This window comes from Crinia signifera, chromosome 3 (assembly GCF_055691185.1).
Source record: "Crinia signifera chromosome 3, ASM5569118v1, whole genome shotgun sequence".
Taxonomy (NCBI): Eukaryota; Metazoa; Chordata; class Amphibia; order Anura; family Myobatrachidae; genus Crinia; species Crinia signifera.
In genome coordinates this window covers 218,830,427-218,853,855 of record NC_139219.1, presented here as the reverse complement: position 1 = coordinate 218,853,855, position 23,429 = coordinate 218,830,427, and the positions used below count along the sequence as shown (strand labels likewise).

The window sequence follows — 23,429 nt, the reverse complement described above, 5'->3', positions numbered from 1 at the left end:
TTATTAAGGTAGACAATTGAGTTAATAGAAAACAATAATTGAATAACAAATAGATTAATTAATCAATTGTCAGATTAGTAGTTGAGAGGCAAGATTTGCAGGTCCATATATGTGAAGGGTATGCCAGCGTGCACGGACGTACGCTCACTCTCACGAGCGGTGACATAAGCTGAGTTTTCCATTGAAAACAATAGGGACCCGTCCGTGCAAACTGGCGTACGCTCAGATCGCCGCAAGAAGGCGGTGGGGAGACGGAGGAAAGACGGCCGTAGACGGCGCCGTACGCTCAGTTGTACGCCTGTTGTCGGAGTGCAAGGGCTGGCCCGTCCGCGTACGTTGCCGTACGCTCATTTGTACGGCACTCCCCTTCTACGGTATTTCTGCCCGTACGTAAGCGGCTGATTTGTGGGTGGACTTAACCCTAACGGCCGCGTATGGCTAGCGTGCGGTAATTGTGAACGTACGCACGTTTGGCCGCTCCGATCAGAATAAGGCCCTTAATATACCACTAGTATAGTTGCTATTTTATTTCCATTGCCATTTTTACACCAATTTGACACCAGTTTTTCCTGATAAAGCATATTAGTATACACCCTTATACAGATAAACTAGGATTAAGAAATATACAATTTATTAAAACAATGTAACTCCATAGTGCATATTATAATGCACTTAAAATTAAATTTGACAACAAAATACAGAACAACATGTCTGAGTAATTGTTTTTGTTTTATCCGTTTAAAACAAGGAATACCCTAAGTTTGGTACATGCAGGCTTCCACTGTTGGTTTCTCAGTGTGGCTTCTCTTTTTGATGCTCTACGCATTTTATCTTCATAAAGACTTCTTCAGGTGTTCTTTATTTGTGGAAAACTGGAGAAAAAAAATATGGATAAGTGTGTTTTTAATATAAATGACTGTTCAATTGTGTGAGGAGGAGTTTATAGTACATTATAAAAACATTTTGGGGGATAACTCTATGGGGGTTACATTTTTTTCTGACTGTTGGAAAATGTGTCCAATTCATCTGTCGGTATTCCAGAGGCAGAACTCTGGGAGGCAATAGAGTCATCTGCCGCCAGGCTCCTGCTCTCAAGGGGGCACCTCTCCACCACTGCCAGTTTAAATCCATTAATTGAAAGCAATCAAATATGCTTCTGTGGCTGAGTTATGAAATATATATATATGTTCTCTCTCTCTCTCTCTCTCTCTATTATATATTCATAACAGACTATATATATATATTTTGAATGACATTGTGTGTGTGTGTTTTAGGGGGCGGCACCAATAATCATCTTGCCTCCGGGCAACTGGGATGAACTTACGCCACTGCGGTATTCGATCTACCGATGTGCAAGTTGGAAAACACTTGGATCAGAGAAAAACTCACCGTACCACATGTATTTTGTTGAAAACAAACACAGATTTATTTAATTGTTTATTAACAGTTTCTTATATAGTGCAGCATATTCCAGTGTGGTTTACAATTGGAGACACACCATTTTTGTGATTCATGGTCCCGACCATGCAGGTGTGTGTTTGTGTGTGTGGGGGCACGGAATCTGCATGGCATCACACGCAGTCGCTGTGTCCACAAACATGGCCGGCCTGCGTCTGGCTTCTCAGATTCTGCACAGCCAGGGGGCAGCCGGTGATGTGTAAGCGCTTTGCTATATAACAGGCACATCATGAATCATGACTCGGCATGCGGGGTGGCCGTGTCCTGTGCTGGGAATCCCCCCCGCAACCTGTCGGTGAGATGCCGCACCTCCGGGCGGGGGCGCGGGGGAGTGAGATGCCACAGCTCCGGGCAGGGGGGGGGGAATGAGATGCCGCAGCTCCGAGCGGGCAGGGAGGTCAGTGGTGTGTGGGCGGCGATATCCAGGGGCGGGGGTATGGCTGACTCACCTGCTCCAGTCCCAGCCGGGCCTCGGCGCCAGCGGAAGCTCTGCTGCTGCTGCTCGCAGCTCTCCACCCTCCACCAGTGGCCGCCCCTGCCTCTCTCTCCTCCCTGCTCTCTTTCACCTATCTCTCTCCCTCCACAGTTACCCCCTCTCTCTCTTTGACAGTCCCTACATGACGTTGTCTCTCTCGCTCCCTGTCTCTCCTTTATACCATTTCTCTGGGGGGAAGGTGGGGGGGGGGGGAAGGAGTAGGCAGACCATTTGTCTAGGGTGCTGAGAAACCTTGCATCGGCGGCAACAGAGGGACACACAGCTTGGTACAGACAGATATGTGTAGTAGCTGTCAGGTGAGCAAAGCGTCCAGTCTTGATCTATGGCCCTATATTCATCTCACCTAGATCCACAAATATATACACGTAAGTTCATCCCAGTTGCCTGGAGGCAAGATAAATATTGGTGCCCCCCCCCCCCTCCCCCTACACACACCCAACCTTATATAAATATATGTATGTATGTAATGTAAAATATGTTTAAAATAGAGTGTGACATCTATGATCCTTGTCGGAGGGGGAGTCAGTCACCGAAGCGATATTGATGGTTATCAATTAAATTATTTAAACTTGCAGGGTAGGATTGGTGCCCCCTTGTTAGCAGGAGCCCTGCGACAGATAACTCCATTGCCTCCCAGAGTTATGCCTCTGCCCCCTTTTGACTCCCTCACTTTGGCACTCTAGATTTATTCAGCCGGCACACCCTTTAGTCCTCTCTCCCATAATTTTAAGATTTTGTTTAAGGTTATTAATAAAAGCAGCCATATGTGGCTTGGATACATTCGGTTTATTATTAAGACCAGCTATTAACCACTTATCTGACAACATTTTCCACACACATCCCTTTCAGAAAATGTCATTTTTTAAATTGCTTAATAAAGTTTATGAAGTATTTTAAAAAATATATCATTAAAAAAATATATATCTAAGGGGTGTTTTATGTCACCCCCATCCCCCATGTCATAGGCCCACATTTGTGCAGATCTCCTCTTCTAAAGCTAGGGTACAAAGTGGGGTGGTGTGGACCCATGTGATGCTAAAGGAAGCAATGCCAGCTGAAACATGGGGTCGCACTTGTATTCTGTAAGTGGGCGACCGAGGGGGGTCAAGGGGGATGCAGGAGTTTTGCTCACCATTTTGGAGGGCCTGTTTTTTTCTGAGATCAACAATTTCTGATACTAACAGAGATCTAATTTTAAAATGTGTAATTGTCTTTTTTATGGTTTTTATTAATAAAATATAAAAATATATTCATTTACAAAACCAGCTGATCAATTGTATGCCTGTATGAGCTGTTTCTTTTACATACTGTTGTGAAGAGCTCTGTAAAGGTAAATGTATTTGTCCGTAACCAGGGAACTACTACCAGGTAGTTACTAGCATCATTTACTTACTGTCCATACCATGGGACAAGACCAGGTGCAAGCAGTTAGTGAAGTGTGAATGGCAGTTGGAGGAGGTTCCTGCTGCTGAATTAATAAGGAAGTAAACAAAGTGTGATCTCATTTCACTGCAGAAATAGTGATATATATATATATATATATTTTTTAAATCAGTCGATCTCAGTCAGGGAGTGGTTATCATTCAGCACATTTTTGCAGTGGTATTTTAAATTATGTATCAACATTTACTACAGTGATGTAGAATTGGTTAAAACTGCAATTTATTATAGACGACCCCTTTAGAAATGCAAATGGTAAAGTTGTGCCCACCACTAGTGATCATGCTCTCTGAAATTTTGACTATTTTGAAAGTATTAATAATCTTTCAAAATTTTAACATGAACGTTCTTTGTCTCTGTCTATTCAGTCTTGCTGATATAGTAACCACTGTAAACATATGTGACAATAAAAACACACCCATAGTAACACTATTCATGATAACACACACCTTGGTTTACACCCATATTATTTTTCCACTTCAGGAAAGCATGCCTATTCTAACAAGAGAACCAAGCTGCTGAAATAGCTACAGACAGGAGAACTGATGTTGGTTTGTGACAAAAACCTAAAGGGCTTAACCTGGACAAACACCTGGCAATCTCATTAGACCAGGCTGGTGAGAAATCACTGTATGTCTGATTCCATTTTTCCAGTACAGCTAATCTGGATTCACGCAATTCCCATCCAAAAGAGGAGGGAGTTCTGTGGCTGCTATTTACATGTAAAAGGTGCTGTTGGACAAACTGACCTGATACCTGCCTCGATATTTAATTGCTCATTTGAGCGGCTTTTAGAAATTATAAATTTGTTGGTGTGTAGACCTGTCCTCCAATCATATTGGGCAATAGGAAGGTATGAGGAAACCTTGACAAAAGCAATGTCTCTTCACGAAGGAGACGCAAGTGAGATTTACGAGTAGACCACACCCTTCTTGGAACCGCATTCCATGTCCCCTATATCTGTTCTGTTTGGTATTTCACTGGAGAAGGGAGTATTTATCAAAGCGTGGAGAGAAATAAACTGGATACAAATAAAGTATCAACTAAGTCTAAAAGTCTGGGTACACACTGTCACGGCTTGATGGCAAGCCCACTGTCACGGCGACATAGCAGCCAATCCAGGTAAGCTTATACACTTACTGACCAGCTGCTCGATGTGTTGGGCATGCATTACTGCCAGGTGGGCATTTGAATTTGCTATCCCGGTGTATAGATATATCAGGCATCGACTGTGCTGCATGTTGTGCAAAAACATATCATTTGCCTAAACCTGCCAACCCGCTATCAATATTCCGCCTAGTGTGTACCCAGCATATCTGTCACTTTACAAATACATAATTCAAAAAGTATATACCAAGTTAGGGTTAATGTATTATCAGATATACTATAAAGAAATACCATAAACCAGTGGTTCCCAAACTTTTTTGAATCATGGCCCATTAGAGCATCAACATTTTTTCAAGGCACCCCTATGCCAAACGTTTCTCACTGGGAAATTTAAAATATTAAACCAGGGTTGCCGACCCTCCCGGAATTCCCGGGAGTCTCCCGAAAATCGGGTCCCCCTCCCGGCCCCCCGGAAGGGTGGGCAACCCTCCCGGAATCTGGGGGACCCCCCTGAACCCACCGAATCACATGCCGCAATCCGCGGGTCTCAGAGGAGGGGGCGGAGCTAAAATGGCTCAATCGCGTCGATTTAGCCCCGCCCCCTCCATGGATAGCAGTAATATCTACTATTTCCCATAGTGGGGGCGGGGCTTAATGACGTCACCTTCAAGCCCCGCCCCCCGATCGGGTAAGGAAAGTCTCCTCTCCGGGCTTCTCCCGGAGAGGAGCATTAAAAAGTCGGCAACCCTGTATTAAACTGAGTAAACAGTGTTTCTGTCATCCTTAGGGTCAGTTATGGGGGGGGACAGGATTTGCGTCTGTTTGTTCACATATGTTATGATTGGCAGCCACCAGCACTGGTTTATCCCGTTACATTGACCATACATAATTTGAATTGATCCTAGACCACCAACCGAAATCATCAATGCAAGTGTCCTGAGGCACCCCAGGGTATCTAGGCACACAGTTTGGGAACCACTGCCATAAAGAATGTTAAGAATATTCCACAGTTACAGTATGCCAGGCGCATGAAGAATTTAGGTCTATATATTAATATGTAAACAAAACTAGGAAATTCCAAAAGTAAGAATAGTTTTTTTAATTCTGATCCCAGAAGAACATAACGTAATGTATTTAAGGTATGTACAAGCAAATATAAAATACTTAGCATAATTACCAACATAAAATGGGCTGAGAGCCAGTACTCTGGGCAGTTTAGCAAGAGGTATTTTTGTCATGATGAGCAGTGTAGGTTTGTTTTGTCTCTAGCTCAGTATATTTTTAGCAGCGTCTGGCACAATAAGGTGGTTAGATATCCCTCTACTGGCAGCAGTTGCACATTGTAAAGAAATATGTGATCTTTAGCATAGTCCTTCAGCTCTACAGTTCTAAACTGAAACCTGTCTGTGGTATCACAAGTTTGCAGCAGTAGCACTTGTACTACATCGACCGGGGATTCTGCTGAGATTCCAGTGTGCCGCGCAGCTTCAGGGATGCTTGTGTCTTTCCTTACTTTATCATTGTAATAACATGCAGCCGCATACTTGCTTGCTCTCCTTTAAGCTATGGGAGCAGACTCCTGAATATCAGGTAGCTCTCCCACACATCCAGTGGCAAATGCAAGTTTTATAGAGGGGATTTCCAGATATTTGCAATATAGAGAGCAAGAAAAACATGGCGAGAGAAAATGAGGCATGACGAGAGAGAGCCATGGTGTGAATTTAATGACCTTCCTAACATCCGCAATGCTTCCCAGACTCATACCTCCAATCTAGCAGGTCACGGTGATTTATTTGAACTCTGGCAAGCCATTTTTTAAGCAAATAATCTAATATGTGCCTCTATCTGTTTATACCTTAATGAACACATGTCTGTTTCAAGAGGACACCTTTCATCTGTCTACAAAGTATGTGTGTAGGCACAAGCTACAGTAGTTTTTATTTCTATTAGTATTATGTGGCATCCTCTTCCCTCTTTTCAGCAGCACTCGCCTGGATGTTCCTGCTGCGTGTGTTCATGTGTCTCTGCCTCTTCCCCCATTCCTGCAAGTTTAAGCATCATTCCACTGATATCTCTCAGGCCCATCATCTTATGTCCTCCATGCAAATCCACCCTTTGCTTTCCCAGATCAGTGCCCTGGTCTGTCAGTATGTGTGCTTACCTCTCTGCAGCCCTGTGGCAGTGTGCAGGCTGACTCAGTTCTCACTCAGGGTCCGGGATCAGCGTATTTGAGACATAAAATAAAGTACCATAATAATCAGGCCTTTTACAAAAAAGTAAGAACTTTCTATCTCCAAACTCAATTGCCATAAAATCCATTAAGGGAGAAGAGTCTTAAAACCCTTCAGTGTAGCCAAAAAAATAATTCAACTGCATCCAACACTGTAATTGCACCTCTGAATCAGGCCCTCAAGGTGCCCACACACTAGAAAGATGTGTAAAAGAAGATGTTTCTAAAGATTTCACTTGAACTCCCTGTCAGTCCTGGACAAATCATTCCCTGACAAAGATTTATCTTGAGATTTCAGAATTTTTTTTAGTAATGGGCCGGACTATTCTAGTGAAAGTGCCGAAGGCACGTGGCAAAAATTAACAACATAATTTTTTTATTACACATTATGCCACATGCTGTAATGTCCATTATACATTATAATGTCCATTACACATGATGCCACACACTAATAGCTATTACAAATTACATATTATGCCACAAAACTGTGTATTACCCATGGCAGTTTAAATTGTTGCCAAAGGGGATTACATGCTCATTTCTCCGGGGGCATTACATTATGGCAGGTGCCACACGCTAGGGATCGTGCTAGTCGGCGTCGCACCAGAGATCGGGGTAGCTCGTGACAGGGATCGGGTAGCGACAAAGGATTGTGGTAAGCATGGCAGCTTTACACCTCCTGCCATGCTTACCAGGTTCCGCTGGCTCTGGGTGGGATTAGCCAGACATCAATCGCAATCCGATGAACAGTCCCATGGATCGTGAAAGATTTTGCAGTAAAATCGGCCAATCAGCCCAAAAATCGCTGTACTGTGTGTGGGCACCTTAAGAGGATCACTGTTCAGTAAGCAAACACAATTTCAACCTATCTTACTTTCTCCGGCAATCGCTGACTTACTGTAAAATTTTACATAATGTCACCATTTTTATATTTTCTTTTATAAGAATTCCTGGTTCATGTTTGACAAATAGTGAGTGATGTGATTCCAAGAACAGGTTAAGAATAGCCTAATACATTATTTGTAATTGCGATTGTACAGGCTACCAGTAGGTGGTGGCAGTGGGCAGGACAATATTGCCTTTCTAAATTGTATGGACTTTGGACCTAAATTTACAGTTCAGAGCAATGCCAGCAAAAAGTTGTAGATTAACACTTGTACAAACCAAACCTGATTCAGAGTTATGCCAATGTGTTAACTCCTGTATATGCATACGAGTCACACTGAACATGAATACCAATTGTTATACCATGAAGGCACAGAACAAATGTAGGCCCAGGAAGTGCGGATTTTAGTGGGCATAACTGGGAGGTAAGTACAAGTGGGTGGCTAAAAAGATGCGGGTGGTCACTGACAGTAACTGTGTCAAAGACGCAAAACAGCTCACACAGTATGCCATTCTCAGAGAGAGAAAACCTGCACCTGCCATAGGGCAGATGAAAGTTTAGATGATGGGTCCAACGTCATTTTTATTTAACTTTTTAAATTGTATACACTTTTCCAGACGGAAACATGCATGGATCTCGCTGATCTTTGCCTGCTTCTGTCAAACTCTCCTGACAGAAGCAGGTCTATTTTGGGGCGATTTTTTAGTCATGTTAGGCGTGCGATCTAAAAAATCACACCCTATTACATTTGCGATTTGTATACTTTAGAATTGGAAAACATCTTGATGTGATTTTGGATGTGTGATTTTTGTGGTCACGGCATAACGTGCGATTTGTGGAAAATGTGCGATTTGCCACCAATTTGACCAAGACATCGCACCTGTTACATTTAGCCAATAATGGTATAGGATATGTGGAACAAGGTATAGCAATATTATCAAACCCTTTATCCATTATCACCTCTATACATACATAAGACTATATTATACATATAGCTTAATGCAATTTACAGATGTGTCCACTGCATCAAACCTCCTGGCACATTAAACAGCCCTTCTAGTCACACTATGATGGGACTTGTCAGGTCACACCAGACATCTCCCGCTGCACGGCTTATTGTGGAAAGATGTATGAGGAGACATCTGTAGATGCCAGTTTCTTTACTAACAATCTGATACATACTGTAGTAAAGGTAGACTAGCAGTACTACTCCCAGTTGGCTGCCACACTAGAGTCCACCTCCATCTCCGAAGGTGTTGCAAAGAGGACATTTGACTCCATCCTACTCGGGTGCTGGCCCTCACCTAACTGTGGCCCTTATTCATATCTGATCGTAGTACAAATTTGTTCTCAAAATGGGCACAACCATGTGCACTGCAGGTGGGGCAGATGTAATATGTGCAGAGTTAGATTTGTTTGAGTTATTTTGTTTCTGTGCAGGGTAAATACTGGCTACATTATTTTTACACTGCAATTTATATTTCAGTTTTAACACACCCCACCCAAATTTAACTCTCTCTGCACATGTTACATCTAGCCACAGCTCTGCTTACCCCCTGGGCCTAATTTAGCTCTGATTGCAGGGCACATTTTGTTAGCAAATGGGCAAAACCATGTGCCCTGCAGGTGGGGTGTAAACACGGTGCAATTTAGGGGTGTGGTATATGGTCCCGACAGTCATTAGCTCGATATCGGGATCCCGACTGGCCGGACTCTTGCGGGCTCGCTATGCTTGCCACCTATTCTATTCTCCCTCTATGGGGGTTGTGGACCCCCACGAGCGAGAATAGCCGGTGGCCTTCGGGACCCAGAGTGTCAGGGTTTTGACTGTCGGGATCCCGACGTCGAGGCAATCACTGTCGGGATACTGTCCGGCACCCGCGATTTGGCCAGACAATTTTTACTAGATAGTCAAAATTGCCTAAAAGTTAACCAGAATCATCCCTTATGTACACTGAGGCTGATAGTGATGCACGGACCCACAGTGTCACTATCGTCCGGCCAAATAAACTCTGTGGTGGTCTAGACAAAATTGCCTTGCCTGCACAGTCTATTTGGATTTGCGGCTGGGGATGGCAATCTGTAGTTAGCCATCTATCTCCAATGGCTAACTACATCTTGATTTTGACTCTGCTTAGTCAAAATCACCCAGTCTGAGCCCGTGTGTACACCCCTTTAAATATGGGTGAGTTATTTTGTTTATGTACAGGGTAAAATACTGACTGCTTTATTTTTACACTGAAATTTAGCTTTCAGTTTGAGCAAACCCCACCCTAATATTATATCAGCCCCACTTGCAGTGGGATATGCTTTTGTCCATCTGCTAACAAGATGTGCCCTTTGATCAGATCTGAATTAAACTCCCTGTCTATAGTTGAATCACATCAGGTAAAGTTTGACTCCTGTGTTTTATGGGGACCCTCTTGGATCAAAATCTGCTTGCCTGGTACACCAAGTTGGTTGAACATCATGGACCTGCATCCAACCAGGCATAGAGAGACAGCATAGAAGTTTGATTATACTTGGTCCACAAGCTGGCTCCATGATAAAAATGTTGCAGATGTCTCCCTAAATACAACTACTGTCTTCTGATGCTTGGCTGCTGGTCCACAATCTGATGCTGGGCCTTCATTCTGTCAGGGCCCGGGTCCCAGCAATCCCCCTAATGGCAGCGACTGGGCTATATGGAGAAGAAGAATATGCGGCCCCCAACCTCAGGGGGTTGCCCAGAACCAAATGTGGCCCCCAATCACAGGGAGCTGCCCAGAACAGGAGGCGGCTCCCAACCACAGAGGTCTATTAAGAAGATGCAGCCCCCAGGAGCAGGGGGCTACCAAAAAGATGTTGCAGGGGGCTACCAAAAAGATGCTGCCCCTAGCCACAGGGGGCCACAAAGAAGAATACAGGGGGCTGCCAAGGAGAAGATGCGGCCACAAGCCACAGGAGGCCACCCAGAACAAGATGCAGCCCCCAGCAACAGGAGGCCAACCAGAACAAGATGCGGCCCCCAGCAGCAGCCATTGACATCCTCTACACAAGTGGATTTTTTGGTATGGTGAAAAAAAAGCTCTTTGGCCTGTCACTCTGGAATTTATAATGGTGTTTTATATTCTCCTTCTATCATATGGATTGTCCTGCTGGAGAAAGTGCGATATATAAATTAAAGTTACTTACTTACTTTTTATTTTTGTAGAATAAACATTAATTTTGTTCAGTCGTATGGCTTCTTCTTCTATCGTCACCTCAACACTTTACCAATAACCCATTAACAATGGGCCAGATATCATTCCCCTCTACACATATTACATCATTGATAAATGGAGCCCACATTCTCAATGATTTATGTAATAGTTTGTGGCTTGCTTGTTGTGTTTAGGCCAGAGATTTGAAAGGGTAAATTTATAATACCAGAATACGCTGTGGGGGTTATTCATTAAGACTTGGGTGGGGCTGTTCCGATGCTGGGGGTCTGCGCATGTGTATTTGTGCATGTGCAAACCCTGGCAATGAACAGCATCGGTGAGTTACACAATCGCCGGGCCATTCGTTGCTGGTAGGGAGGGCCGGTGGTGGTGGTAATGGGGCTCACCCATGGGAAGGCCCATTGTTTTATGGGCATCCTCATGAAGAGGCTGGGCATTCCCATGGGGATGCAGGTGGGCTGGCGCCTGCTGGGGGCGAATGGCTGATGTCACAGGACGTCAGCGCCCGTGTTCGAATTGTCAAAGTTTCAGCTTGATTGGATAATGTTAAGACGTGCCTCATCAGCCCTAAGATGCATTTTTTTTTGCCATAAATCACTACCATTTATCCTAGGAACCTGGATTTACATTACTTAAGTTTATATAGTTTATATATTTAGCATTTTCCAGAACCAGAAGAGTTCCCTTTTTCGGGACTGTCAAAAATTAACTAAATACGATCATTTTTTGTTTTAAGTTTTTTTTATAATGTTTGTTTCATTTAACATCAAAGCAGCGCCAATAAGGTGCTTTTTAAAAATAAAATAATCCAAGATGTGAGTGAAAACTAAGCTTCAGAAATAGGGAGAAGTAGAAGGAGGTGGAATTACATACAAATTTATGAACCAACTCTTTATTGTAATCATTATCGTCAACTTAATTACTACAAGAACAATCTTCGGAAAGTACAAACGGTACCACATAAAACAGTGTTTTAAGTCTAAGTTTTGCCCTAGCTTATATTTTAAATGAATCTAATCGGTCGCCAGTTGAGGTAGAGGTTTGGAGAGGGTCACTTTTAAGGGGTCAGGAAAGAGCTTTCAACATTCAGTAACTACTGTACTTGCAACAGGTATTGCTTTTGTTCTTAATTTTTTGCAGTGTCATTTACGACTCTGAGACCCCTGACTATTTTCTGCCCCTTCAAGAAATCTTCATTATCAAACCAAACATCTGGATCAGCAGGGACGTGCAGTAAGGGGAGGCAGTGCCTCCCCTGTCATCAGGGCCGTAACTAGGGGGGATGGCTAAGGGGTCACGCTGGAGGGTGGGGGCGCTAGTTTGGTGTCCCGGCAGCGTGGTTCCTGGGATGAGCAGCGGGGGTTCTGGGACTGGTGGGTTAACGCCAGGTCCTAGCGGGGTCCCGGGGACTGGTGGGTTTACTCCGGCTCCTAGCGCTGCCGGACGGTGGGCGGGAGGCAGGTTTTGAAAAGACTTGCCGGACGCTGATTGGCTGAATTCCGCCAATCAGTTTCCGGCAAGTCTTTTCAAAATCTGCCTCCCGCCCACCGCCCGGCAGCGCTAGGAGCCGGAGTAGGGTGGCCAATCCAGGGATCGGCGGGATCCCGGGATTTTGCCTCCAAAACGCCGGGATTTCAATCCCGGGATTGGAGTTTCCAGTCCCGGGATTTCGGGATTAGACCGCGCATGTGCGCAGTCTAATGCCGGGCAGCGCCTGAGCTACGCTCAGACGCGGCCCGACTTCTCCCGGCAGCACTGCGCAGCGTGACGGAGATCAGGGGTCACGCTGCGCAGGCAGAGGTTGCGCCCGGCAGTGTGATGCCGCGCCGCCCGCCCAGCCAGCAAGCCCGCCCAGCCAGCAAGAAGCCAGCAAGCCCACCTGCCCGCCCAGCCCAGCCAGCAAGCCCGCACATCCAGCAAGCCCACCACGCCAACTGCGAAGTCAGCGCGACAGCTCGCCCACCCAGCCAGCACGCCAGCCCGCACCCAGCCAGCAGCATGGACGACCCGTCGTCCCACCCACCCACCGGGCTCCTGGCAACCCTGCTGGCCCCTGAAACGTAAGTAAATGTGGGGCAGCCAGGGAGTATTTTTATTAGGAATAATTAGGAATTACGAATCCCGGGATTGAAAAAATGCCCCGGGATTGGCTTGCCTAAGCCGGAGTTAACCTTCTCCAGTCCCCGGACCCCCGCTGCCTGACCCCAAGGCAGTGATTTTTTTTTTGGGGGGGGGGGGGGATGGGGCGTCCAAATGACTGCCGACCCGGGCGCCGAAACACCTAGTTTCGGCCCTGCCTGTCATAAATGATTAACACAATAAAATAACACAAAATAAATACTTATGACACATATCTGTCATAAATATATGCTTTATATTATTTTAATAATTTTTTATTCATTTTTATTCATTTTTTCCCCCGGCTTCGTAGGCACCAAGAGCTTAAAGGACCTTTACAGAGGAGCCAGGCCCACTGGGCAAAAGTGTAATTCAAAGGTGTTATGATATTAACAGAAAATGATACATATGGAACATCCCTCAAAACCTCAATAAGGTCCTTTTTAAATGGATGTAATTCCAATGTTTGCAAATGCTGTTTCCCAATATTCTTTCTCCTGTGAAGACTTTTAGGCCCTTATTCTGATCGGTGCAGCCGGATCCAAATATGCGGCCAGCACCGTGCGTCCTAAACCCCGCCTTCCATACGGATCACCAACTCCGTCCGTACGCGGTAAGAAGCTGTCCGAACGGACCGCACGTGTATTTCTCATGAATACACCTCCTCCATCTCAGGGAACCTCCCCCATCATTCGATGGTCGGAGACCATCGAATGCAGGACCGAGTGGCGGGGTGTAAACATATGGTAATGAGCCCAAACAGCCCTTCACACCCCTCTCCACCCCCTGTTCGTAGTGTACACATTTCATGCGGAATGTGGCCGTGCGTCCCGCTCACACATGCGCAGAGACGCCTCTGCACATGCGCAGACACAAAACATCGGCGGCACGAACGCACGCGGATATTACCGCACCAACCAGAATAAGGGCCTTAATGTGGATGTTGTGTCTCAAATCAACTCAGTATACAAGAAAAATATATATGTGTAAAACCTTTACAACAAAATAAATTGTTATAATGAAAATAACAGTAAAATATATTATCTCCTTTGTGATTAATTTTTTGCGTACCTCGCTCACCACACATTGAGGGGCAAGAAAGCATATCAAGGTATCTTTCTCCCAAGTAAAACTGCCGTCAGCTAGACTTCAGTCATAAGAAATCATATCCCACTCAGGTGATTTTCAAACATATAGCAGTTTCTTTCAGGTATCACTACTGTAGGATTTAAAAAAAAACTGGATGTAATGGGCAAAGTACTCCACAAGGTACTCAAAGCAAAGAGAATTTTCACAGCGAGATACAACCACTTAGTATGGATTGATAGTGTTGATTTTTAGGGGGAGAAATTAACCACAACCTTGTGGTTTTATGGGAACGCGCTTTGTGGTAAGGTGTACTTAACTTACATATGCGGTAGGTTATAAATGCATATAGCGATTTCTTTAGCTTAGATACCAATTTTCAGGAATATAGGTGTGCCCCGCTCACGGTAAGTCAGGTGCCTTTCAAACTTATAGCGGTTTCTTTCAGGTATCACCACACCACACTGTCTGCAACTTGGAGACACTTTATTAGATGTGCTGTTTTCTATACCATTATAGCATTCTCCAAATCATCTAATTTATGCCAGATACTATAATTAAACAATTGTGTTTAACTAAAGATACATGACTTTTAGACGATTTCATCCGATTTCGGCACTTTGGGCTGATAACCGGGTGAAATCGGCCCAAAATCGCAGGTGTGTGATATCTGATCCGTTGCGCGGTCCCATGCGCATCGGACCGGATCAGGGAGGTTGGACGGTCAGCACATAAGATCACGTCCAACCTCCCTGTAAAGGCGACTTTTTAACACATTTAAGTCTCTTCTGTACCCTCCCCCTCCTCCCCCACCGGCTACCATCAGTGCACAAGAACTTGCCTCCTACTTTAAGGACAAGATTGATAACATCCGAGATGAAATGGTATGCTCCACAATCTCTAACCCTCTTTCTGCCACACCTGAACCCTCTGGCACTTTCTCTTCGTTTGAGCCCACAAATGAAAAGGAAGTATCCGCACTCTTCTTATCCTCCTACTCTACTACCTGATCCTATACCTGCACAAGTCATTAAAAATCTATCTCCTGTGCTTATTCCAACCTTAACTAAAATCTGCAATCTCTCTCTTGCTACTGGTACTTTTCCGTCTCTGCTTAAACATGCAGCGATTACTCCCATTCTGAAAAAACACAATTCTGACCCTAACTCTCTCTCTAACTATCGTCCTATCTCTCAGCTCCCATGCCTCTCCAAGCTACTCGAGAGACTTGTCTACTCTCGCCTAACAAACTTTCTTAACTCCAACACCCTATTAGACCCGCTTCAGTCAGGCTTTCGCTCTCAACACTCCACTGAGACAGCACTGACTAAAGTGGTGAATGATCTGGTAACGGCTAAGTCTAAAGGCCATTACTCACTGCTTATTCTTCTAGATCTTTCTGCTGCGTTTGACACTGTGGATCACACTCTCCTTTTACAAACACTACACTCCCTAGGTCTTAATGATACAGCCCTTTCCTGGTTCACATCTTACCTATCTGATCGCTCTTTCACTGTTCGCTTCTCTGACTCTACTTCCTCTTCACTACCTCTGTCAGTCGGAGTTCCGCAAGGCTCAGTCTTAGGTCCTCTGCTTTTCTCAATCTATACCTCCTCGCTTGGCAAACTAATCAGCTCCTTCGGATTTCAGTATCACTTATATGCGGATGATACTCAAATCTATCTATCAACCCCAGAGTTGTCACCAGTGGTTTTGGGCCGAGTCTCTGAATGTCTCTCTGCCATCTCACTTTGGATGTCTTCTCGCCAACTCAAACTCAATATTTCCAAAACTGAATTACTTATATTCCCGCCAACTAAGAACAGTTACCATCCTGATATCTCCATCACTGTTGACAACTCGACAATCTACCCTACCCCACAAGCTCGTTGCTTAGGGGTCACCCTCGACTCTGACCTGTCCTTTGTTCCCCACATTCAATCTGTCTCCAAATCATGTTACATGCATCTAAAAAACATATCCAAAATACGACCGTATCTCACACAAGACACTACTAAATCTCTTATCCATGCACTCATTATATCCCGCATTGATTATTGCAATAGTCTCCTAACTGGACTTCCCAAGAACAGACTCTCACCACTGCAATCCATTTTAAATGCTGCTGCTAGGCTGATCTTCCTTGCAAGACGCTCATCGTCTGCTGATCCGCTCTGCCAGTCCCTCCATTGGTTGCCTGTATATTACCGTATTCAATATAAAACACTTCTACTTGCATATAAAGCTATTAACCATACTGCACCAGCATATATCTCTGCACTTATCACACAATATCTCCCATCTCGACCTCTCCGCTCTGCACAAGATTTGCGTCTCTCATCTGAGCGGATCACTAGCTCACATTCACTATTACAGGACTTTCATCGGGCTGCTCCCATCCTATGGAATGCCCTTCCATGCACAATTAGACTCTCCGCTAGCCTCCAAACTTTCAAGCGTTCCCTGAAAACTCACCTCTTCAGGCAAGCCTATCATATTTAAGTTCTACACGCATAACCCTCTGAGGCACATATGTATTATCTAGCTTCCCTACTGACTTGTAACTTGTTGGGACTGCTATGCTATTACTGATGCCTGTCCTTGTGTTTCCCTCCTATATACCTAATAGATTGTAAGCTTGCAGCAGGGCCCTCTAACCACCAAGTCTGTCTGTTACCCAGTTTGTTTTATCACTGTCTACTATTGTAAAGCGCAACGGAATCTGCTGCGCTATATAAGAAACTGCAAATAAATAAAATAAATAAATATGCCTGCCCACCTGACAGGCATATGCATGCAGATAACCGGGGGAGCAGTGGGAAAAATCGGTGAAAATCTGTGAAAAACTCATGTCAACCCTTTGAATGTCGACCATGTCCATGTTGACCTTAAGCTTGTGTCTGTCTTCTGTCAATGTCAACCTATGGTACATTACCATTTGGGGTCACTTAGATATTTTCTTATTTTTTAAAGAAAAGCAGTTTTTTTCAAAGAAGATAATATTACATTAATCAGAAATACACTCTATACATTGGTAATGTGGTAAATGACTACACTAGCTGCAAATGTCTGGTTTTTGAAGGAATATCTAAATAGGTGTATAGAGGCCCATTTCCAGCAACCATCACTCCAGTGTTCTAATAGTACACTGTGTTTGCTAATGGCATTAGAAGACTAATGGATGATTAGAAAACCCTTGTGCAATTGTTTGCTCATTGGAGAACCTATATAACTGGCCTTCCTTTGAGCTACTTATCTGGAGCATGACATTTGTGGGTTCAATTATACTCTTAAAATGGCCAGAGAAATAGAACTTTCATGTGAAACTCGACAGTCCATTCTTTTTCTTCAAAGAAATTACTAAGAAACATTTCCTACAACAGTGTGTACTACTCCCTTCAGAGAACAGCACAAAAAGGCTCTAACCAGAGTAGAAAGAGAAGTAGGCCCCAGTGCACAACTGAGCAAGACAAGTTCATTAGAGTCTTTAGTTTGAGAAAATAGACACCTCACAGGTCCTCAACTGGCAGCTTTATTAAATGGTACCTGCAAAACGCCAGTGTCAACGTCACCAAATTATGCATCCTTTAAACGAGAAAGAACTATGCCCAAGTGCAGCTTGTGTGGACAAAATCAATTGATAAGTCCGCTCATGAGGGTTTAGAAACTGCGCACAACACAAACAAAAAGTATTGCACTTCACAACTCTACAGTTTTCTTTTCTTCAACTGCCTTGCTTGAGCATGCTAGTAGATTTGTCTACAATAGGCATGCTACTGCAATAAGGCCTAGAGTTTGAAGAGAGCCCTGTAGTATTGATTGGTTTTTTTTTTTTTTGTGTTCTCCCTACTACCTCCTGTTAAAATAAATGAAAGGGGAACATATTGACTTCAGAAGCTGATGTATTTAATTGAAAAGAACATCATAGTAAATTTAGCCATACACATGACTTGAGAGCACTCCTTAGATTCTAATTGGCTACTGATGCTGAAGCATACCGCACATTTTCAGGGAATCTTCTATCATTTTCTCACTTGGATTCCAGCCAGTAAAAAGTGTAACATTCAGAAACTCATGTGGCTATGTGCTTCCCATTCCCTGGAAGCTCACAACATTTTAATACAGTATATGTCTGTGTCAGATCAGACAGGTGAGCTGAAAGTGATCAGTCCCCTGTACCTCTTTAGTGTAATCATGTAGCTATACATAAGTGTAAGCTCATTTTGCTAGCAGAGTGCCTGAATTTAACCGAGATACTGTAGAGTGTGCAAAGGCAGAGCTTGATGGAAGGATAAATAAAAACAGGTGCTGCATATATTTATATATGTGCTATGATAGCCTTGGTGGAAGGAATGCAGCTGTAAAACACTTACAGTATACAGTGTACAGTATACAGTGATTGAGCATTTGGTGCCCTCCCTCCCCCTCCATTAGCCCACTGTGCAGAGCAAGGAAGGGGCACATAGAACATTGTGTGATACAATAGAAAATTACCACAGCTAAAAGGATGGTTAGAAATAGTGATGATATAAATATTTGATACAAGTATGTCAGCATCAGCATATGATATAAGGTAGACATAAGATACAGTGACATACACAACAAGAAAAGCAGAATGAAATACAGTAAGAAGACAAAAGAAGCTGAGACATATTAAAGTACCAGCAGTCACAAGGATGCAATCATGGTAATAAATAGACTCACACAAATCAAACTCTCTCTGCACATGTTACATCGCCGCCCCCCCCCCCCCCCCCCTGCTGTGCACATGGTTTTGTCCATCTAAGAAGGAATTTGTCAGAAAGAGTGAACCAAAATAGCCCCCACAGTGCTCTGACAGCAGAAACAGTACAACTTTAAATGCTGTTTTAGGGTTGTATATTTTGCATTTATTTTATATCGAAACTTATCATAAAACAAACTAATGCACATTGAAGATAGCCTTGATATTGCCCGTTAAGTGCAGTACTAACCTACAGTAAGGAACAAGTCTGAGGAAGGCTTTGGCATTTCAGTAAGATTCACTCATTGGCCCTTATTCAGATCTGACTGCAGTACAAATTTGTTTGGAAAATGGGCAAAACCATGTGCACTGCAGGTGGGGCAGATGTAACATGTGCAGAGAGAGTTAAATATGCGTGGGGTGTGTTGAAACTGAAATATAAATTGCAGTGTAAAAATAATGCAGCCAGTATTTATCCTGCACAGAAACAAAATAACTTACACAAATCTTATTCTCTCTGCACATGTTACATCTGCCCCACCTGCAGTGCACATTGTTTTGCCCATTTTCCAAACAAATTTGTACTGCAATCAGATCTGAATAGATTGAGTGGAGTCAGTGGGGAAAATAAAAATTTTGGCAAATGGGATCTACTGCATTAAAGGTGCGTACACACGGGCTATAATCGCTGGCAATATAGTCACTGAGCGACCATATTGCCAGCGATTGGAGTGTGCACTGGCGATAAATCCCTGGGTGCGCTCTCCTGTTTTTAGTCCCCTTATGATCGCTGGTTGCAGGAGCTTGCTCCTGCGACCAGCTGATTCCCTCTGCGGTTCCCCCAGCAGAGGTTCCCTTTCATCAGCAACCATCTCTGGTCGCTGATGAAAAGCAGACACTGAACAATATATCGCCCCCGTGTGTACACAGCTTTATAGTCACACTTTGCAGCAGCCTGATCTCTCACAAAACACCTTGCACTCCCATAGAGTTTTAACAGTTATGTGCAGATTCGGCTAGGCGGGCAAAGAGGTGTAAGATATGATGCCATTGCGGATGTTTAAACACTGTGGTAGTTGCAATTTGCACCCTTCATCTGCAATTGAATTTCCCATAGAGAGTGCTAGTAGGGATTATGGAATTGATAAGAGTCCAAGTTTGATACTGTCAGACTTGACTTGCCAAGAAAGTGCAGAGGCAGCGAATTATCAATGACATATGTCCAAAGTGCCGTGAAGTATGTTTTCCACCTATAAAACTAGAAAGAGTTTAGGAAAAATGTATGCTATTATCGTTTTTGTTATATGTGTGTATCTAATAATGTGTTGAGGTAAAGAAAACCGATTTTTTTTCCACTGAATTCAGTATCCCTAAACTTTGCAAAAACACATGCAGTGGGGCACTATACTATGAACCGTGGTAATTTACAAATATACTGTAAATAAAAAGCGATATATTGTGGGGTAATGTCAATAACTAGCGATACAATGTGGTGTACTGTTGACAAGGAGCAATACGATATTGTGTTATGTCAACAATGAGCAATGCAGTGTGGTGTAACGTGAATAAGGTGCACTACTGTGAGGCATAATGTGAATAAGGGACACTATTGTGTGATATATACCCCTTTTCCACTAGCAGAAAGAGACACCGAATGCTGAATAAGCAATGAGGCTGACATAAACCACGTAGGGTTCCTGCAGGCTGCACTGCCTAGCTGTCACATGGTTATGTTGATTAGGATGGGCACAAGGCCTATCAGAGCAGGGGGAGGGCTTAGAGGGGTTAGAAGGGATCACGAGTCTAGGTGATCCTCCTCTGTCTCAGGAAGCCCCACTCACCCTTCCCTATTTCTCTTCTTCGGCGGCGGTAAAGAACGGTCATCTCTAATAGATCTGTGTGTATGTAGATAGTGGGGAGCACTCTCCCTTGACATCGATTGTCGTGGGCCATGCTTCTGCACGGGGGATGGCCGTTACCATCTGCCCAGGTGGTTGTGTAGGGAGAGTGATCACCAGCAATGGTATGCATGATCATCTTTAACCCCCACTTTCCTATAATGACCGTTCTTTGGTGCCGCCACCATTTATAGTTATATATATATAGTTATTTTTCAAAATATATTTTGACAGTCTTTTGAAACGCCAGCACTTTGTGTCCGTGTATTTATTTTAGGATAAGGTATTAGATAAGTAAAGTTAAGTTATGGTTTTATGTGATGGTTTTAGAGTGTGGGCCTGGGGATACCCGATAGTGAGTTTAATAACCCAGTAATCTGGGGGACGCGCATCTACATGGGTTTTTCTGCTAGTGGAAATGCTCCCTGTCAAATAACCCAGTTTGGATTCCCCGGCAATCCTACCCAAGTAATGATCAGGGTAGCACCCGGTTTGCACCTGGGTTTAGGGTTAATGGAAACGCTCCCAACCCGGTACTTTTTACATGTCAGGTATACTGCAAACAACAGTTTTCACAATAGTTTTATGTGTCGTGTCTGAAGACACTTTTTAAAAGGTTTCATATTGAATATTTTGGGACTAAAATAAAGTTAAAACTTCTTCAAATAAATATTTCTGGTCTATTCTTTAATCAGAAAATGTTTTGTATAATGGTGGCCCTTTTGGGTAATGGTGGCCCTGTTTTATGACTTCCCCTTTCTATTAAAATGATTTCTCAATATGGATTCAGTATTGAATCCCGGCGGTCGGGATCCCGGCGTTCAGAATCCCGACGCCGGAATCCCGACAGCCGAAATGCCGACAAGGGGGGGACGTGGATCGCCCCCCCTTGCGGGCTCGCTGCGCTCGCCACGCAGGGGGCCCGGTGCCTCGCTACGCTCGGCACGCTAATTTATTCTCCCTCCAGGGGTGTCGTGGACACCCCAGGAGGGAGAATGTGTCGGCATTTCGGCGGTCGGGATTCCGGCGTCGGGATTCTGAACGCCGGGATCCCGACCGCCGGGATTTTAACTGCATCCCCTCAATATTTCCCTTTCATTAGTCCCCTGCAAAGATGTGTTTGTGACTTTTCTTCCCCCCCAAAAAAAATACATGTACCCCACCATGTGCTATTCCTGTTATGTGTAACTCCGCAGGTTGCACACCCTGCTAGCTCTGACCTATGCAGTTCACCAAGTTGGTTGCCTCAGAATATTTAGATCTTCATGGTTTAATTAGTATCAACCAACATGGGTTTGTGAAAAACCAATGTCAAACAAATTTACTAGGATTCTATGAGGATGTCAGCAAAAATCTTGATAATGGAAATGCTGCAGACGTAGTCTTCTTAGATTTTGCTAAGGCCTTTGATACAGTGCCGCACAAGAGGTGGATAAACAAAATGGAGGAACTGGGTCTAGGGGTAAAAATTTGTATATGGGTAGGGAACTGGCTGTGTAATAGAGATCAGAGAGTGGTTGTGAATGGCACAATATCAAATATGATACCAGTACTAAGTGGAGTACCACAAGGGTCAGTACTAGGGCCCATTTTATTTAACATATTTATTAACGATATTGGGGTGGGAATACTCAGCAAAGTTTCCATCTTTGCTGATGACACAAAATTGAGCAGAGTAATTAGATCAACCGAGGATGACTCTGCACTTCAGAACGATCTTAATAAACTAGATCAGGCATGTCCAAAGTCAGGCCCGGGGGCCAAATGCGGTCCGTGCTGTCACTTCAAGCGGCCCGCAGCCTCCAGCTGGAAGCGGGCAGAGCATCAGATGTGGGAAGCACAGGACACTAAAGGTGGGGCCCTGGCGAGCACGCCTTTACCTTGCTGTCTGCTGCAGTGAGGAGGTGCCAGCCGACACAGTCAGATGTGTTTGGGGTCCTACCCCTGCTGCTGCAATCGTATATCACCCTACTCCACAATCACAGTGATAGCAGTGTTTGGGGAGGGGGGCAGCAAGGGAGTAGCTTGCTCCCGTAACATGCAGAGCGGAGGAGGGCAGCAGCGGGAACCCAAGCATCTCCTGTCCTTGCAGTGCCTGCTTTACCTCTCCTTCCTCTGGCTCACACAAGGGGCTGGGAAACATAGAGAGAAGGGAGGGGGCAGAGTGGGGGACATACAGTGAAGGAGGGTCAGACTGGGGGACATACAGTGAAGGAGGGTCGGACTGGGGGACATACAGTGAATGGAGGCAGTGATGGCCATTCAGAGAAGGGGGAGCAGGGCTGAGGGACATACAGGGAATGGGGGCAGAGTGGGGTACATAGTGAATGGGAGTCATACAGTGAAGGAGGGTCAGGGTTGGGGGACATACAATGAATGGTGGCACTGATGGACATTAAGAGAAGGGGGCAGGCTGGGGGACAGAGTGAATGGGTGCAGAGTGGGGAAAATACAGTGAATGGGGGACATACAGTGAAGGAGGGGCAGGCTGGGGGACATACAGTGAATGGGGGCAGGCTGGGGGAAATACAGTAAAGGGGCAGGCTGGAGGACATAGAGTGAATGGGGGCAGAGTGGGGGACCATTCTGATGTCATTAATGATTCAAAGATTTTTAGGCTGAATGGTCGGCCCCCACAAATTTACACTTCACCAAATCTGGCCCTCGTCGCAAAAAGTTTGGACACCCCTGAACTAGATGAATGGGCAAAAAAGTGGAAAATGAGGTTCAATGTGGATAAATGCAAGGTTATGCACCTTGGGAGACATAACCAATGTGCTAGTT

The 23,429-nt window shown here is 44.4% G+C and overlaps 1 long non-coding RNA gene across 1 annotated transcript in view; it reads right to left on the bottom strand.

Moving 5' to 3' along the window:
• Window positions 1–710: 710 nt before the first annotated feature.
• Window positions 711–23,429, bottom strand: part of LOC146062652 (uncharacterized) — a 55,380-nt gene continuing 32,661 nt past the window's right edge. Inside the window, exon 2 of the long non-coding RNA XR_014471448.1 lies at window positions 711–872. This is a non-coding gene — a long non-coding RNA (uncharacterized LOC146062652). The remainder of the gene's footprint in view (window positions 873–23,429) is intronic.